The sequence below is a fragment of the Pituophis catenifer genome, unplaced genomic scaffold, assembly GCF_029215685.1.
Source record: "Pituophis catenifer annectens isolate HBS135680 unplaced genomic scaffold, rPitCat1.0.hap2 SCAF_3, whole genome shotgun sequence".
Classification (NCBI taxonomy): domain Eukaryota; kingdom Metazoa; phylum Chordata; class Lepidosauria; order Squamata; family Colubridae; genus Pituophis; species Pituophis catenifer.
This window is the reverse complement of record NW_027256883.1, coordinates 139,700,982-139,721,636: the sequence shown is the minus strand read 5'-3', so window position 1 is coordinate 139,721,636 and position 20,655 is coordinate 139,700,982. Positions and strand designations below refer to the sequence as shown.

Genomic DNA, 20,655 nt, shown 5'->3' with positions numbered 1-20,655 from the left:
GCTTTAGAAAATTAAAATATTTGAAGATCATTAAGAAGATTCAGATGCTTTAAACTAGGTTGTAGGAAGAGTGGACTATTGAGTTAGTTAGATTAGTAGTTTGACTTTGGACCACAGGTTTATGTTCACATACATCTAGAACTGGATATTTCTAGGAAAAAAACAGACCCAACATATCTGAGATATTGCTTTTCCTATATGTCTTGATGATATTGATGTCATGATGATATCCTTATCAAGGAAAAACCTGGAATCAAAGAATGTCTTTTCAGTCAGAAAGCTTCATAGAAATACATTTTCAATGTCTAGTCTCAGTCATGCACTTCTTTTTCAGCGAAGTTTTACTACAGAAAATGTCTGAATAGACAATCATAAGGCCCTTTTGGAATGTTTGAGAAGTTGAATGTACTTTCAGATACTCTTAATGTCACGTAATCTTGTGGATAGCATGATCATTGTAAGCTTGTGGATAGTGGCATGGTCATTATTTGCAAATTGTATTTTGAAAAAAATTCAGGAGTACAATAAGCAATGTGCTCAGTAAAATCCATAGCTGGATCAGTATATTATTTTGATTGGATGACTACAAATGTTTAGAATTGGTCTTGCCCATTTGCCAGACTAAACGTTTTGACCCTTAACTTTAGGTATCTAAGACCAAGGCAAATTGTTTAAGCACATAAGCCATGTCTTAAAATCTCTCAAGCTCTGTTATTTAGTAGTTCTCCACTGTCTTGTTCTTTTCTCTCTATACCAGTGGTGGGTTTCAAATTTTTTTACTACCAGTTCTTGATGGGAGTGGCATGGTTTGGTGGGCATGGCTTGGTGGGCGTGGCAGGGGAAAGGATACTGTAAAATCTCCATTCCCTCCCTAATCCAGGGGAAGGTTACTGCAAAATCCCCATTTCCTCCTGATCAGCTAGGACTCAGGAGGCAGAAAATAGATGGGGGTGGGGCCAGTCAGAAGTGGTATTTACCGGTTCTCCAAACTACTCAAAATTTACGCTACCGGTTCTCCAGAAGTGGTCAGAACCTGCTGAAATGGACCTCTGCTCCATACCCCCAATTATGAATGAGTGAATAAGTGATTAATGAGTGAATAAGAGATTAATTATCACTTATATATGACTGTTATATTTTCCTAGTAATATTTTGCAAGTAGAATGGACTCCATCTAGATTTTGCTAAATGGCTTGGAACCTTTGAGATGAAATGACTTCTGGTAAGTGAGGAATTCTAATTGTTATCCATACTTTTCATTAAAATTGTTTACAATTGAGAGGGTATGTCTCTTTCTCGCTCTCTGAATGAATCTGTCTGTTCTATAGTCAGAAAATCAAACTGGCAATCTCTTCCTTTTTCTTGTTGTTACTGTCCAGTGATCCATTTAAAACATTGCAATATCTCCAAGGCAACCCTATATCAACCACGAATGGAAGATTATATAGCTAAATTTCTCTTCCAAAACAGTATCTCTCTCATTTAGAAGAGATGACCCATAGTGTAGCAGTTTAGCTATTATGATTATAAGAGCTACATATATAGAAAAAGAAACAAATCTCTAAGTGAAACATTCCGATATAATACTTTAAAACTGAAAATACATCTACTTGTTATTAGTTTTCTTTATCATATGTCAAGTATATGTGTCACCAGATTACATAATGCTCATGGTTCAGGCAACTTTTATTTATTTCCTCTCACTACTTAACTCTAAGGCTTCCAAGAAAATGAATACATCTACCTGCTTTACCTGTGATTTAAATAATTCTACATTTGGGAGTTTTCGAATTATCTGTTCACTCATCTTGTTCAATAAGTCTTGTTTCTCCCAACTGAAAATTGGGAGAACAGCTTGGGCAGAACAGCTAGCTTCTGTGTGAAAAACATTTCATTATACACACACCAGTGCATGTCTCTATATATTTATATATAAAATGCCTTTCTCGCTCCTTGGTTGACAGTGTCTTCCTCAATTGCTGGTCCTCTATTAGAGGCCTCGGAGTTTGAAGGTTCTGTGTAGGATCTTAACTGTTCCTAGCACTGCATTCTTCTAGAGAGAGAGCTGGAGAGTGGTTCCTGGAACCATTCACAGCCCCAAATTCTCCTCCACCAATGGGACCACTTCAGCTTTTATTTTCCACCATCTCTCTAGTTCATCCTTCAGACCCTGGTTCTTTTCCAGCTTCTCATATTCCTTCTTCCTGATGTTGCTGACACTGGACATTGCTACACCTATCACCACCTCTATCTTCTGGTCCTTGTGTACTATCACAGCGATTGGTTGATTGGCTAATATCTGTCTGTCTGTTTGGATCTAGAAATCCAACCGGATCTTAGCCCTTATTCTCCACAACCTTCTGGGGGATCTCCAATTGGGAGACTTGGGAGGGTCTACCCCATACACTGTGCAGTGTACAGTGCCAGCTACTTGGCTGTGCCTTTCAATGTATGCTGTTCCTGCCTGCCTCTTATATCCTGCCACTATGTATAGGACTGTCTCTCAATCCAATAATTTGCACCTTGGATCTTGTTTAGTGTGAAAGATCCCTGGTTCTATGGTACTGGTGCTTAGTGCCAGTTCTTCTGCTGCTATGATCAGTGCCTCAGTACCAGTGGGGAAATGTAACCGGTTCTATCTGGCTCAGGGGAACCGGCAGTGCCGGCGGTGGGAGGCTCTGCCCACCCACCCGGACGTCATCACATCCCATTTTCGACCTTCTGCGCATGTGCAGGCAGGGGCGCACACACTCATATTTGTGAACCGGTAGCAAAGGTAAGTGGATTTCACCCCTGCTCAGTGCCATCTTTTAAACTAGCTTTTTCAAACATTGGTAAAATTTCCCAATGTCTGCCACCTCAGATATCTGTCAGTGGAACATCTCATGCAGGGACTTTCCTTACCATAGCATTATTTTAGATATAAATAAATAATTCTGAAAAACTAGTTATCTGACACTCTAAGGATTCAATAGGAAGAAATAAATTTATCTGCTATTTATAAAAGAAGACTCTAGAAATACCTCATTGAAAGTGTTAAACAAAATTGGTTTTTAAATTTAATCTCAGTTGTATCATACTATATTCATAGAAATATAGCAAGTGCATAAACACTAGGGATTTTTATCAAGACATTAGCAATCACAGCGTCAATGTGATGGAACACCAGCCTGATATTTTCTGTCCCCTGCTAAAAATCTATCTGAAAAATATATGTATGGGGAGTGTACATGTTTGACTGAAGACAGAAGAAACAATCCGACACTAGTTTATTAAGAGATGAATAAGCTTAGAGGTAACAATAAAATATAGTCTGAGTTTGTTGTCTGTATCTGTGGCAGAAGCTCAAGTGTCTCTTCCCAGGTAAGTCAGAAGTCTTCAGAATTACTTTACACTATATTTACTTTATTTACTTCGTATACCCTTAATAAAATCACACCTGGAATACTGCATCTCGTTTTGGTCACCATATTACAAAAAAGATGTTGAGACTTTGGAAAAAGTGCAGAGAAGAGCAAATAAGATGATTAAAGGCCTGGAGACAAAAACAATTGCTGGAATTGGGTATGGCAAGTCTAGAGAAAAAAAAAGGACTAGGGGTGACATGAAAGCAGTCGTTGAGGGACCACCACAAAGAAGAGGAGTGTCAACTTATTTTCCAAAGCACCAGAAGGCAAGACAAGAAACAATGGATGGAAACTAATCAAGGAGAGAAGCAACCTGGAATCAAAGAGAAACTTCCTAGAGAACAATTAACCTGTGGAACGGCTTGCCTTCAAAAGTGGTGGCTGCTTCATCACCGGAAGGTTTTAAGAAAAGACTAGACAGCCATCTGTCTGAAATGATATAGGCAGTGGTGGTATTCAACCGATTCACACCACTTCAGCTGAACCAGTTGTTAAATTGCTGGCTGGCTGGCCCCACCCTGCCCCACCCTTTCCAGAAGTCCCTATGCTTCCCATTTTGGGTCCCAGGCAAGCCTACTAGGCCAAAACAGGGCGCAGGGGGGTGCGATGCAGCCCCATGTGGCCTATTTTTGCTCCCAGGAGGCTGGAGGGGGGCCTACTAGGCCCAAAATGGGGCCAGTGGGGTGCGGCTCCCCTCCCCCATGGCCCACATTTGTTCCAGGAAGCTGCAGGGAGGCCAAGTGCTGCCTGTCACACCCCCTGGCCACACCCACCATGACCACACCCACCCAGTCAGACATTAGGGCAGAGAACCGGTTGTTAAATAATTTGAATCCCACCACTGGGTATAGGCAGGGGTGAAATCCAGCAGGTTCTGACAGGTTCTAGAGAACCAGTAGCGGAAATTTTGAGCAGTTCAGAGAACCGGCAAATACGTCCTCTGGCTGGCCCCAGAGTGGGTTGGGAATGGAGATTTTGAAGTATCCTTACCCTGCCATGCCCACCAAGCCACGCCCACAGAACCGGTAGTAAAAAAATTTGGATATCACCATGGGTATAGGATGGTTGAGCCGTGGGCTGGACTAGAAGACCTCCAATGTCCCTTCCAGCTCTATTCTGATTAAGTTTAAGATAGGAGATATTTCCAGCAGACAAACTTTCCATCACATCCCCTGCACAGTTTAAATCATTTGGCCATCAGCCAAACAATGTAGGCTGGTGACCCCCAGGGGGAGAGCCTTCTCTGTGGGGGCACCTACCCTCTGGAATCAGTTGCCCCCAGAGATAAGGAGAATCCAAGACCTCAGTGCCTTCCATCGTGCCCTTAAAACCCACTTTTTCCAGCAAGCCGGGCTGGCTTAGGAAGAAATTTTTAAAATTTTTAAAATTTTTTTAAATGTTTAATTGGTTTGTGGTTTTTTAAATTTTTGGGCCAAATATATATATATATATATTAATTGTTTTTAATATTTGTATTTCATGTTTTTAATTCTGGCTGTGCACCGCCCTGAGTCCTCAGGGAGAAGGGCGGTATATAAATTGAAAAATAAATAAAATAAAATAAATAAATAAAATGGGGAAGCAGAGAAGCATACTTTGTATCCGACTCTGCATAGCAAAATAATATGCAATGTTACGACAGCCGCCCCAATTTTTTTGACATCAGAGATTTATGGTCCTCTGCATTTTATTGACGCGATGGTGGATATTGTTATCAGTTCGAGACACCCAATTGCCTGGAATCTATTGGCACATTGCTGAGAGTTCAAAGAAAAACAAAATCAATTATTAGGGACCTGGAGACTGCCTGTCTAGATGATAAGCCCAAACAGGAGAGCACTTGTCAAATATCGAAAGAAGGTAAGCAGGGCAGGATTAACACAGGGCAGGACTAGGAATATAAACAACGTGAACAAGCTGAAATTATGGGGGTTAGTTTTTCAATCCTTCCGAAAGGAGAAATGAAGGAGAAGAAACTCACAGGAATGTAGAATGTTAATGAATGTGTGGATGTGAATTATGATTTATTAAAATTGTTTTAGAAGCAACCCAAGATAATAGAGCTAAGATTTCTTGCCTTTTCTCTTTAAGGCTATACCAAAGGAAACATATAACTTTTCTAGGTGTTTTCTTAGGATAAGATAGTTTTGTTGTAATAGGAATGAGTTTTCCATGCCTTGTTTCTTGCCTGATCTTTCTTCTCTGACATATTTTTACATTATCTTGTCACATCGATTTCAAGAAGCATTATGTATGAGTGCAACTCACCAGAGTTTTATTAAGCATAACTCTTGGGACTTTACCAGCCCAAGACCATTAGCATCCAATATTCCCAGGAGGCATTTGGGAAGCCAGATTCCTAAGGGTGGTCACTGCCTTTACTTAATTTAGGAGAAGGAAGAGGAGAAATATAACAGCAGCAGCAGAAACAATAACAATAATGTCAGGATCTGAGAACTGCCCGTGGGAGAATCTTAAATGTCTTCAGAAAAATGCAATATTTGAGTGGCATTTTCCAGCTTCACTATTGCCACCACCAGGTAACCGACTACAGTAGAAGAAATTTCAAGAGTGTGAATTATCTTCTCAACACTAGAGTTGGCCTTGCAGTCAGGACATGTAAGAATTCCTGTATTATAAGTGAATTAATCCAAAATAGTTTATTACTCTTCACCACATATCAAAGATTTGTGCCTTCTGAATAGGGTTGATTCTTTTGCTTTTTATTTTTTTATTTTTTATTTTTTTGTAATTTTTATTTTATTTTATACACAAACAAACACTTAGTACATCAATTAATCCTTTTGTGTGTCATCTCGGTGTTTCTTTTTTTTTAATTTTTATTTATTTCTTTACAAACAAAGTATTTACTCACATACAGATCGCGACGGGAGCTTTACACAATATATTAACTTCAGTCAAAATATACAAATAAGATATAAAATCTACACTAACCTTATCTTTTTTTTATTCTATTATTCAACCAAGTATACCATTGGTCCCAGCATAGAAAATATGCGGAATCCTTTTGATCTCTCAAAATTTTTGTTAACCTGTCAGCTTCCACATATTCCATATTTTTTCCCAAAATCGGTGTTTCTTCACTGGTTTCATCTCCTTGTTGTTTCTTCATTCTTCATTTTCTCTTAATCTATTACAACCTTTCTCTCTTCAACTATACAATATTTTAATTATACCATACTCTTGCATACCCATTAATTGTTAATTGCTTATCTATATCTCTTTTCTAACCAATGGTAGAATTGACCCCATATCTTAAAATATTCTGAATCCTCTCTTTCTTTAAATATCAAAGTTAATCTATTCATTTCTGCACAGTCTAAAATTTTCTTAATTGCTTCCTCTTCCAGAGGTATCTTCTCTGCTTTCCAGTTTTGCGCAAATACAATCCTCGCTGCTGTTATTACATGAATAATCAAATATATCTTTTCTTTATAATTTTCTCTGGGAGGATACCCAATAGGAACAGCTTCGGTTTTAAGTCAATATGTTGTTGTATCATTTCTTCTAGCCATATCTTAAATTTCTTTTGTTTTTTATTACAGCAGAGGAAACATTGAATAATTTGTAGAAAGATTGTATAAGAAAATTAAGAAAGGAAAGGAAACTATATACAAGTAGTCTTCAATTTACAACCATTCATTTAATGGCTGTTCGAAATTACAACAGCATTTAAAAAGTGACATGACTGTTTTTTCACATTTACGACTCTTGCAGAATCCCTGTGGTCACAGGATCAAAATGTGAACGCTGGCTCATATTTATGATGGTTGCAGGATCTCAGGATCATTTGAACACCCTTTGTGACCTGTTGACAAGCAAAGTCAATGGGGAAGCCAGATTCACTTAACAATTGTGTTACTCACTTAAGAACTGCAGTGATTCACTGAACGACTGTAGCCAGAAAGGTTGTGAAATTGGGCAAAACTCGGTTAACAACTTTCTTGCTTAGCAACAGAAATTTTGGACTCAATTATGGTCATAAGCTGAAGACTACCTCTATTTACATCTATTTATTTGTATGAGAGAACCAGCTTGGTGTAATGATTAAAGTGCTGACCTAGAAATCAGATGACTCTGAGTTCTAGGTCTCCCTCCCTCCCTCAAGGCATAGCTGGTCACTCTCTCTCAGCCCAATCCACGTCACAGGGCTATGGTTCCAGGGAAAATAGGTGGTAAGAGTATCAGATCTATTGGCCACCTTGACTTATATTTTAAAAAGGCAGGATAAAATAATAATAATAATAATAATAATAATAATAATAATAATAATAATAATAATAATAACAACAACAATAGTTGAAAAGAAAAAAGTATGGTTCATTGACATTGCAATACCTGGTGGTGCACGAATTGAAGATAAGCAGCAAGAAAAAATCACAAAGTACCGGGACTTACAAATTGAAGTTGAGCGACTGTGGAAAAAGAAATCGTGTGTTGTCCCGATTGTAATTGGAGCCCTCGGAGCAATACCCAAAGGGCTACCCCGCTATTTAGAAATCCTAAATTTGCCGGACTTGAACATTTTGACTGTACAAAAAACCACCTTACTCGGAACAGCTTACATCCTCCGACGATACCTTAACAGTTCCTAGGTCCTTGGTTAGGACTCGAGCTGCTGAGCTATTAACCAACCTCAAAGGCTGTGAATCTCACTAAAGATTAACCAATAAATAATAATAATATAAGAAAATAATAAGAAAAGTGAAGAACCAATAATTAAGGAAGTAAATAAAGGAGGCTTTTTAAGGACAACTAAAACAAAAGTAGGATATAAGAAAGAAGTAATTGAGCAGCAAGCTGAAAATTGGAAAAGCAAAGCTCTGCATGGCCAATCCTTGAAAAGTATTGAAGGCAAAGCTGACCAGAAACTAACTTGGAACTGGTTAAGATCAGGAGTACTGAAAAAAGAAACAGAAAGCTTTATTTTGGCAGCTCAAGAACAAGCCCTAGCCACAAACTGCATGAAGGCAAAAATTCAACATGTTACCACCAACAGCAAATGCCGCCTCTGCAGTGAGAAAGATGAGACAGTCAACCACCTGATCAGTGGATGCAGCAAAATTTCACAAACTGACTACCTACAACGCCATGACCGTGTTGCTGAGATCATTCACTGGAAATTGTGCCAGAAGTTTGGATTTGAATAGAGCAAAAACCACTGGGAACATCAGGTTGAGAAAGTTTTAGAGAATGAGAAACTCAAGATCTTGTGGGACTTTAGGATTCAGACTGACAGGCACTTGGTCCGCAACACACCTGACATAACAATAGTTGAAAAGAAAAAAGTATGGTTCATTGACATTGCAATACCTGGTGATGCACGGATTGAAGATAAGCAGCAAGAAAAAATCACAAAGTACCGGGACTTGCAAATTGAAGTTGAGCGACTGTGGAAAAAGAAATCGTGTGTCGTCCCAATTGTAATTTGAACCCTTGGAGCAATACCCAAAGGGCTATCCCGCTATTTAGAAATTCTAAATTTGCCGGACTTGAACATTTTGACTCTACAAAAAGCCACCTTACTCGGAACAGCTTACATCCTCCGACGATACCTTAACAGTTCCTAGGTCCTTGGTTAGGACTCAAGCTGCTGAGCTATTAACCAGCCTCAAAGGCTGTGAATCTCACTAAAGATTTAATAATAATAATAATAATAATAATAATAATAATAATAATAATAATAATAATAATAATAATAATAATATCCAGGACATCCAACATCCAATAATGTCCAAGAATTTTGCAAAATACATCAAGAAATTGCAGCTTCCTGCAATAACACCAGCGGAATTGCAAAAAAATGCACTACTCGGAACATTGTAAATTTTAAGAAGATACTTAGTTGATACCTAGGATGCTGGCAGCAACCCGTATCAACCATTAGCACCAGTCATTGATATTTGTGATACATTTTTAAATGTTCAGTTGACTGAGTTTCATGTTTAATTAATAAAAGAGATAATAATATCTATTTATCTGTAGGCACAGACAATGTATAATCTTAATAATATAACACACACATGCATTTTCAACATAGATACTTAAATATTTCTTTCCAGAAAATCATTTGTAAGACAAAATATCTCTTGAAAAAAAAAGTTTGAAAAATGACAATTGGATGATCTGGATATGGTTCCGATTCTCTGTCTTAATTTCTGCACTGAAATAGTCCCTCCAAGTGATCAAGAAATCAATACAATTGTACTGATCGACACCAGCTGTACCAGCCAATTCATTTCCAAATATGTACCTTAAGCAGTCTGTGGGTTGTATCCTCTGTGGTGAAATTCAGGTCATATTGGCCAACAGCAGCCAACTGAGCTTTGGTCCTTTTGCATTTGGTTTCACCTGCCACCTTTTGATTAGTGTTTGTCTGACATTAATGACTAAGTTTTCCCACCCACATAGATACCATCCAGTTAATAACCAGAACAATAGGCAAAGGTATTGCACAATTAATATGAAGGCAATACTGCTCATTAACCTAGCAATAACTATTTACTCTCTTTGACCAATCATCTTAGGTGTGTTTTAATTGAACTGATAGCTCAGTATGCAATCTGATCTAATGAAGTGAGAACTGTGGAGCCTTTGTAAAGTTTTCTGTTGTTGTTCTGTTTTGTTTTTTTAAGATCTCCATCAGATACTATCTTCTAAATTGTGTAGCTACTTTTCTTCAGGCTGTGAGCTACATTCCTGAGTCTTAAATCAATACTAAACTTTGTGCCTATCACAGTCTTATTATTTATTTGGTATAAAAGAAGCTCAAAGAAGCAGAAACACAGAGAACATTACAGTTCACTCAAAACAGCAATAGTTGAACAAGAACCCATCACAACAATATATATAGATATATATTTACTTTGTTTTATTGCATTGGTTTCTCGTCATAAATCAGTTTTAAATTTTGTGATGATAAGGATACAGAACATTTTCTAGGGGTGAAAAAAAAAAACCTTACCCATTTGTTGGGTAAGCATTTGTGGAAATTCAGGCATACATTTTATAGAGGGATGCAATTATTAATATTCATTAAATGGACCAGGACAGCTGGTAACATGACTTGCCAGGTGAAACTGCCAACAGCCACCATGTGGCATTAACAAGAGATTCTCTCACCCTGACGTTTGCAGCTGAGTGATGCATTTCAAGAAGGGGATGCCCTAAGCAAAAGCTGATCACTGAGCAGAGAACTAATTTTGCCACTACAGTTTCTCTTGAAAGTGAAAAAAGGAGTCTAAGAAGTGATCTTCCTTCTTTTGCAATGGATAATGTAGCTCAGCGGTGTCAAACTCAAGGCCCGCAGGCCAGATGTGGCCTGCAGGTTGCTTAGATGTGGCCCATGGGGTCACCCTTGAAACAGCAAAGGACCAGCTTGTGGTGCCTCTGCCAGTGAAAATGGAGCTCGTGCATGGCCTCCCCAGGCTCCATTTTCACTGGCAGAGGACTGCAGGAGGCTGATATGGCCAAAAACATGGCCGGGGGCTTCATGTGACCTCCCATACTCCATTTTCGCTGGCAGAGGGCTAGCAAAACAAACTAAAAGCAAAACAAAACAAAAGGAGAAGGAGGGAAAGAAAGGAAGGAAAGGAAAGGAAAGGAAGGGAAGGGAAGGGAAGGGAAGGGAGGGAGGGAGGGAGGAAGGAAGGAAGGAAGGAAGGAAGGAAGGAAGGAAGGAAGGAAGGAAGGAGATTTTAATGAGAGGGAGGGAGGGTCTGAGGGAAGTTCTGCCTTAGTACTGGCACAATGAGTAATGTTGAGCTGGCCACGCCCACCCTGGCCATGCCCGCTCTGGGCCCCCGAGGTCAAACACAACTCTGATGTGGCCCTCAATGAAATTGAGTTTGACACCCCTGTTGTAGCTTAACCTTTCTACCTGCTTATTCTAAAGTCAATAGAGGGGAACATTTCCATTAAAGAAGGACCTTGCTAACTTGCTAACACATAGTCTTTGATTTATAACCATTCATTTAGTGATCATTCAAAGTTACACTGAAAAAAAGTGACTTATGACTGGTTTTCACACTGACAAGCATTGTACATCTCCATGTATCCCTTGATCAAAATTTGGGCACTTGGCCACTGGCATGTATTTATAATAATTGCCCTGGTCATGTCATCACCATTTGTAACCTTCCAAACCAGCTTCTGATAAAAAAGGGAAGCCAGATTCACTTAATGACTGCGTGATTCACTTAACAACTGCAGGGATCCACTTAACTGTGGCAAAAATGTTCTAAAATGAGGCACAGCTCATTTAACAACTGCTTTGCTTAGCAATGGAAATCTTTGGCTGAATTATGGTCATAATTCAAAGACAATCTATATTAGAATGCATACTTTGCATACGATAGTTTTCATCTCCTTTGTCCTTGGATTTTTTGTGGGGAGGAGAGTTCTGATAAGAGTGGAAAGGAAAATGTTATCCTAAGACAACCCGCCCCCCAAAAAAACACTACAAGTCTACATTACAAAAAAAAGAACCATGATTTCCATCTTACGTACCCCCTCTCAACTTCAGCACAGACTGATTTTTAAAAGAAAAAAACTCCAATTAATAATTTTAATTAAATGCAACCCCCCCCCCCCCCGCAGACCCGCCACACACACCTTGCCATATGTAACCTTTTAGATAATTTAAACTAATCCACCCACACTCACCTTTAAAATAATAAATTGCTTCCAGGGTTTTTTTTTTTTTTTTACTGTTATTTTTACTGTTTCCCTATGCCAAAGAAAATAGCAATTGGGACTCTCCTTTGAAATCATTACGTACTGTCTGGATAAATGATCATCCAGGCCTCTGACTACGAAAACCAGCTTGGGCACTAGTAGATGCTCTGGCTTCCATAATTGAGATTGGAAAGTATGATGGAGAAAAGATCAAACAAAAACTTACTAGCTACAGGAGCCATGGTGGCACAGTGGTTAGAATGCAGCAGTATTTCAGGCTAATTCAGCTGACTGCCAGGGGTTTGGTCCTATCCGGCTCAAGGTTGGACTCAGCCTTCATTCCTTCCGAAGATGGTGAAATGAGGAGCCAGATTGTTGGGGGCAATATGCTGACTCTGTAAAACTACTTAGAGAAGGCTATAAAGCAGTGGTGGGATGCTGAGGTTTGGTGATTGCATGCTTTGTGCGCTTGTGCACCTAACGTGTGCTATGCGCGTGTGCACAATTTTACAAATACTAGCCTTCTGTGTTACCACTTGGGAGTAACATAATGAGGCACAGCAATCTGTTCTGCCATGCCAATCAGCTGAGAAGATAAAAGTAAGTAAAGCACAGGGGCAGGTGGAAGGCCCAACCTGATCGTCAGAGTGAACCGGTTCATTTCCAGCTGATCATCAGAGCTACCGGTTCACCCGAACTGTCCGAACCAGGAGAATCCCACCCCTGCTATAAAGCACTGTGAAGCGGTATATAAGTCTAAGCGCTATTGCTATTGGAATTGGAAAAGTTGGGGGGGGTGAGAGCGAGAATCAGTAGAAGAATGGAGAAGATCAAGGACCTTCTGAAAGCACCAAGGTGGTCTTAGCAGTTTCAGGAACTAGGAAAATGATTGGGGAAAAGAATGAGCAGTAAAGCCTGTAAGGTCCAGCATAGGGTGGTGGTAACCCTACAGCACTTTGATCCACTTGGGCTTATATTATTTTGGGATATTGTAAGCAATTTTTATGGTTGGTTTACTAGAAGTGGGTCAGAAACTACAGTAGCTGACACAGCACAAAAGTGGGAGAAACAGCTTTATTCCTGCACTTTCTTCTTTACTGCAGAAATGTGGCAGCTCTCTGCATTGACACTAAAATTTGACAATTTGTTATTATTATTTTTTTGCGGCAGAGGGAGATTCAGAACTATGTGCAAGCTATGTGTCCTTAACCTACTACCTTGAAAGAAACATTACTGACTAGATCAAAGTTGATTCTTCTTCTTAATTAATTTCTCAAAAAAAAAATGCACCGTTTAAGGCGCATCACTGTTGCAGTAATTTTGATCACAGCAGACAAATGGCAAGTTGACCAGACTCCATGACAGGAACATCATCCACTTGCTTACTTTTCAACTGCTTGGGTCCTTTTTGTAAGAATCCCTGCTCAGTATGTTTTTGTTTTTTTTTAATGAACACAACGTTTTAAAGAAAAATAACTTTGATCTCTGCTAGACCATCCAGAGATTACTTGTAATTGTAACCAGGCAACAGTTGTTCTCTGGCACTGTGATTTTAATGAAAGTTCATATAATCTGCTTTTTTGTATGGCAAACCCTAATGTACAGATGTTGTTAGAAATTAAAGTACACGCAGTTTGTTTTAATCTACTTTCTGCTGAAGCTCAACTAGCACAGAATGAAAACAAAAGATTATTGCATTAAGAAAGCTTTTGAGGGTGTGGCAGAGCAGGGGGCTAGAGGAATTTGAAAGCGACTTAATTGATAATATTTCTACATACTATATTTCTGTTTTTTCCCCTATCAACTTACTGTTCCCCTACAATGATTTGATGAAAAGTAACTGAAAACAACAACAACAAAAAAACGCACAAAGAATAAAGTTTGTCATGTAAGGCAAACAATATTTCTGAAGTTTTCTCTCTTTTCAATTAGTAGTCAAAAGAAGCCTTTCCATTAGTTCAAAATATGAATTAAGTGAAATGTGAGGTGGTTTTTGAATGACATTACAATTGATCTTGATTCAATGTTATTTCCCATATGCATTAGCTAATTGTCAAAATGAATTATTTTAATTTTTATAATTAGAAGAAAAATGAATTGTTTTCTTGGCAACTTTGGGAGGCATGAAACTGGGTTCAATTTTTAATTCGGGCATGATTCACTTGGTGAAATATTTTCATTCTTATCTTTTTTTTTTCATGTTGAGAAAGCTTAAATGAAACACCCATGGGTACATGGGTACAGACAATTAAAAAATATTTTTTTTGCTTCAGTTAGATGTTCAGTATTACTATTACCTTCACAGCTGCTGTTTTTGTTTGAACACAGTATAATGAAAGATGACTTGTATTCAATGCTAAAACATTACTCATTTGTCAAGTTAAAACAACAGTGGTCCTCTTGAAATCAGCCACATTGGTGTTTTGCCACTGCTTTAGATTCCGTATGGTAAAATAGTAACAGACTAAAAAGCTAATGCCACACCAATAACCTAAATGAATGTAGTCTGGGATTCCACGAGTGACTAAGCAGAAATCAGCCAATATCTGACTAATAGACAAGTAAGACAAAGGACTCTTTTATTGTGTGATATTTGTGTCTAGCTTCCCACCTGGTTACGTTGAGTGTTTATTGGTTTTGTTTTGTTATTTTCTTTTTTAAGGGACGCTTGCATAGACCTAAGAGCAAGAACCCATTATTTTTTCTTTTCCGGACTTATACAATTCTTGTCAAGCAAATGCTATACTTTCCTTCCAGCTTTTAAAAATAATAAACACTTAAATAATCTCCACAAGCTTGAACTCAACTCCCGATCATTTTATTCCCCTAGTTTTCCAGAGAATGTTATAAAATGAGGTTTGACATGGCCTTCTTCTCATAGCACTGTTCCTAGATCATCCAGAAAAATAAATAAATGATAAATTGGTGCCTGGAAGTGACTGCAGAAGTGTGTCTGGGTTGCCACACTGCAAGCAAGTAAGAAAGAGCAAATTGCAAGTTGTGTTTCTCATTCCCACTCCTACAGATAGATTTGCTTCTTCTAAAATATTTGTAATTTTTTTAATTTCCTGCTGGAGTTTTCAGTAATAATGGTAATTCTCCAGGCCTCACGCTCCTTGACTTCTAACTTTAGGTAAGGTCAGTTAAGTGATGCTACAGCTTGGTGAAATATCCTTGTGAAACCTGCACTTTAAAAAAAACCAAGCTGGTTTGATTTTTTTGTTTCATTCTACATTATACAGTAAAAATATTTGAAATGATCGGCATACTTGATTGCACTTTAGATCAATTGAAGAACTCTTATAAGCTATCAAGTCGTGCCTAACTTGATTCGGAGTTCGGTCTCATCATGACTACACAAAACCAAATGCACAAAGAATGTTTTTTTACCATTCCCCAGTGCATTTGGGAAGCTATAACCTCATTGATGTAGAACATAGAAGCAGGGGTGGACTGCTGGGGGTTCACAGGAGTTCAGGAGAACCTCTAGCTAAGATTCGGAGAACTGCCCAAATCCCACTCCTGGCTAGCCCCACCCAACCCACCCCACCACTCCCAAGAGTCCCCACGCAGCCCATTTTGGATGCAGGTAAGTACTGGGCACGCATGGAGGCTCGGAGAGGGCAAAATATAGGCCTACCGGAAGGCCTATATTCGGAAAGGCTGGAAAGGGGCCCGTTTCCAGGCTCCAGAGGGCATCCAGAACCTGGGGAGGCCATTTTTGCCTTCCCAGAGGCTCAAAAAAAAGCCTCCGGGGCCCGGGAAAGGGAAAAACATCCCCCCCGCCACCGTGGTGCAGGAGGCCAACTAGGTCACGCCCACCCAGCAACCGGGCAGAGAACCCCTTGCTAAATTTTTTGAAGCCCACCCCTGCATAGAAGGAAGCTTTTGGTCCAAGCAGGGACCCCTTAGCAAAGGTGCATAGTTGAAAAAAAGAGATGCAGCGTAGATCTGGTAACTCTACTTTTCTGGTCATAGACCAGTTAATGGTAATATCATTATGACTCATTGTTTTCCCCACCTTTTAAAAGAATTTGTCAGCCTATCCATTTTTTCCCCCTAGCTGCGATTCTCTATATCAGTTACGGTTTTAAAGGAGAATAAATCTGAGCATTTCACAGTCTTTTTGATAGGGCAGTTCCATTAATTTTGGAAATGATTCTTTTTGATCAAGTTCCCACAGAAAATGCAGGAAGAAAAGACCACGTTGCAATTTGTTTCTAAACAAAAACAAAAAAAAACACTCCTTCAGATCAGGTTGTTCTAGAAATAGTGGAAGGAAACACAGAACCACCCCAGAATCAAAAACAAAACAAAACAAACAAAGCACCTACTTCAACAACTGCATTCTTGAATTCCTACCTTAGTCTGGCTGTAGAGGCCTATCCAACAGTTAACTTTGGCAGAGTTACAAACTGCTCTATAGAATGAATAAGTTAAAACAATCACCCGGCCTCAAATTTCAGTTCCTTTCTACAATCATGGCTTGAGGAATGAACACAGATCCGGTTAGATTTCTTTTAGATTGTCCTTTAAGGTTTGAACTCAGATAAAGTAATACATTTATTTTTAAAGCACTATTATGGACCTTGAAAATTATAGCAATAGAACCATAGATGGATTTGACATAGTTTTGAAAAGAGCTGGAAAATTACCCAAGTTACTAGCCCCTTGGACAGAGAGTGCATATCTATGTTCTCAAAAAGCTTTTTTAGGCAATTAAAATGCACATGTGCCTATAAAATATTTACATTAGCCACAGACAGATGTCCATATAAAGTTTACTAACACTCAGTCCGGTTTAGCTGTAAATTTTCATACAGTTCTAGAAAACAATGACTTGGAAGTCCCTGAAAAAGGGGCTGTTTTAAAGTGGTACCATTTCCTTCCTTAGCATAAACCATCAGCTGGAAGAGCATCCAGAATCCAATATGAATTAACGTTAAAACTTAATTTAAACCAAAAACTACTAAGCAACTTCCAGAGCCTAAGAGGCCCCAGGAAATCATGAATTGTTTTGGTTGTTTTAATTTTCTTTTCAAAGAAATTGATCAGTACAATTGCTTTCCAAAGCTCTTGGATTCCGAGCAGTTTCCTGCATCTGGAGAGAAATTGCTGTGAGGGTTGAGTCTCTCTCTCTCTCTCTCTCTCTCTCTCTCTCTCTCTCTCTTTGGGGTGAGTTAAATCAATCTTTAAAGACCCTTTTAAGACGTAAAACAGGCGTTTACCACTGTTCTTGTCTCCATAACAAAGGGATCCATCTCCCAATTTGTCAGACTCTTCTTTTTTTTCCCCCCAGCTGCCACTCTCTATACCAGTTAAAGTTTTAAAGGACAATAAATTTGAGCATTTTACACAGTGCTTTTCATAGGGTGGTTCCATTTATCTCCATTCCTAAGAAAGATGAATGTTGTCACTCTCTGCATTGTGTAGCTTTGCATTATGGGAATGAAAGCAACGGCTCGAGAGCGTTTATGAAGGCACAAGCTCAGATGTCACCAGTGCATCCAAATATGGATGAGGCATCACCTGGCAACTGCCATCTGTTGAGTGTTTCATGACAGCTGTATCTCTTGACCAGAACTAGTGCAGATAATCAGGGGAGGCAGAACACAACACACACACACACACACACACACACACACACACAAATGGAGAGACACACAGACGGCATACATCTTGTTCTCAAAGCCTGCAACTCCAGCTTTAATGGCGCTGTAATGATTTTCTAACAGACACAGTGGTATTCAGCTTTGATTTAGAGCAAATAATAAACGACAGCACGGTGTAAAAGTGGCAGCTAGGAATTCGTAATACCCATGGTTAGTCTTGGATGAGTGCTTATGGCTGCTTATGTGTTGCCCTCAGAGAGATATTCTTACTAAATGAAAGTAACTTATGAGTCTGGAGTGCGTGTGTGATCTCTCTCTCTCTCTCTCTCTCTCTCTCTCTCTCTCTCTCTCTCTCTCTCTCTCTCTCTCTCTCTCTCTCTCTCTCTCTCTCATCTACTTTTGGAAAATAAACCCCTAGAAGAAGTGGCTTTGAAGAAGGTTGTAATTCTGAGAGGGACAGGGATTGTTTTTGGCACTTGGCAAAACTCTTCATTTAATAATCACATACCCATTTGGCTTCAAGGGTATGCGACATTCCGTACACCCACACAGAGAGACACTTCCGTGCATGGCATTTATCATATTCGTACATAGAGCGAGAGGGACACCACACACATTGCCATTATCTTCAGGCAGAACAGATCACTCTCCCTTTAACCCAGCTCTTCTCTCCTCCCACCATCCTAAATCTACAAAGCTGCCATCTGGCTCTCCTGTTTATGATGCAGCTTCTCATAAGCTGGAGGCCTCCCAAAAGAGAGGTTGCTGCCTGGTAGGGACACACAACAAGAGACATGGATGGTAGAGTGATTGGGAGGTCAAAGTCAAATCTGCTTTGAAGTATTGGAAAAGCTTCCCATCTACTCCCCGCTTCCACCCTCATCTTCTTCTCTCTCTCTTTCTCTTTCTCTTTCTCCCTCCCTCCCTCCCTCCCCCACTCTCTCTCACACAACCCTATAATCTCTGACCTGCGACCTGTGACCTGCTTATGCAGATCCTTCAGCCCTACTTGCTGTCACACCACTGGACTAAAGCATAGATACAAAACTCTTCCTAAAGAAACAGGAAAGTAACAACTATATTAGTTCATCCTTTCCTCTCCTTGCTATGAATCTACCTTTAGTAATTACAGTTTGCATATGGAAAAACATGTTTATTCACCTGACATTTATTTGCCACAACACAACAGTGCTGTTCCCAGATTATAGCCACCAGTGTGATGGCATGGGTGTTCATTCTGCAAATTTTATAAAATATTAAGAGCAACACTTCGGTTTCTTTTTTTCCTTGTATTCTACATTGTACAAAAAAAAAAGATGGGGGGGTTCTAAGATACAGTTCCTGGAGAGACATAAATAATTTGAGGAAATAGAATAAGTGTTTAATAAATTATATACAAAAACAACACATATCTCACTCCAGTATTGGTTGTACAAGTAGTCCTCAACTTACGACCACAATTGAGACCCACATTTCTGTTGTTAAGCAAGACATTTGTTAAGTGAGTTTTGCCCCATTTTACGACCTTTCTTGCCACAGTTGTTAAGTGAATTGCTGCCATTGATAAGTTAGTGATCCAGTTGTTACAGTAAGTGAATCTGGCTTCCCCATTGACTTTGCCTGTCAGAAGGTTGCAAAAGGGGATTATATGACCTTGGGCCACAGCAATGGTCATAAGTATGAACCAGTTGACAAGCATCTGAATTTTGATTGCATGATCATGGGGATGCTACAAAGGCTGTAACTGTGAAAAATGGTCATAAGTCATAAGTCTCTTTTTTCAATGCTATTGTAAGTTTGAATGGTCACTAAATGGACTGTTGTAAATCGAGAACTACCTATGCTTTATAGTTGGAGGAAATGGGGTGCCTATACAGAAGACTTAAAAGGTAACAGCTACTTAGTTCATTATGAGACTTTTCAGCCTCTGGTATAGCACCAAAATCTTCTACCCTGGACAAATAAAGGTCTTGTAGGTGTTTCCCCCAGAAAAAGTGGGACATGAAAAGGGAGTCTCTTTCCTGTTAATGAAAGACAGATGTGGAATAGTAAAGAAAACAAATTGCTGGTAGAACGTAAAAGCTGTTGTAATGCACTGATTTAGCCTTGTACACAGAAGACTAGGTTATATAGTTCATTGAGTGACTTTGAGCAAGTTGTTCTCTTCCAGGTCAATTCACCTCAAAGTGTTGGAGGACTAAAATTTAGGGAGCACCTCTTTTCATATACACCATCTTGAGCTCCCACAAAACCAGAGAGCTATAAGCACAATAAAAATAAATTGTTTTTCCACAGTGGGCCTGGGGAACCCAGAGCAGGATGGAGCCCATTAAATGGCTTGTGTGATGTGTTGTCACTGGGAATAGGTGGTGGGGTGGGGGCCAGGGGTGGGTTTCAGCAGGTTCTGACCAGTTCTGGAGAACTGATAGCAGAAATTTTGAGTAGTTGGGAGAACCGGTAGTAAAAATTCTGACTGGCCCCACCCCCATCTATTCTCTGCCTCCCAAGTCCCAGCTGATCGGGAGGAAATGGGGATTTTGCAGTAACCTTCCCCTGGATTGGGGAGGGAATGGAGATTTTACAGTATCCTTCCCCTGCCACACCCACCAAGCCATGCCCACAAACCCATGCCACGCCTGCAAAGCCACACCCACAGAACCAGTAGTAAAAAAATTTGAAACCCACCACTGGTGGGGGCTATTATATTATTTGATTATTTGATTGTTTTCTTCTATTAGTTTTATTTTTTATATAGGATGTTTTTATATTCCTGCAAGCTGCCTTGAGTCACCATGTGCGAATAGGCGGCAATATAAATTTTCTAAATAAATAAATAATGAATAAATAAATATTAATTGGGACCGGAGACTAAAACATATGAAGAACGGTTGCAGGAACTGGGTATGTCTAGTTTAATGAAAAGAAGGACTAGGGGAGAC

The 20,655-nt window shown here is 39.4% G+C and overlaps 1 pseudogene; it reads right to left on the bottom strand.

Annotated features, from left to right (window-relative positions):
* Positions 1–2,089: 2,089 nt before the first annotated feature.
* Positions 2,090–20,655, bottom strand: part of LOC139315054 (small ribosomal subunit protein uS19 pseudogene) — a 74,111-nt pseudogene continuing 55,545 nt past the window's right edge.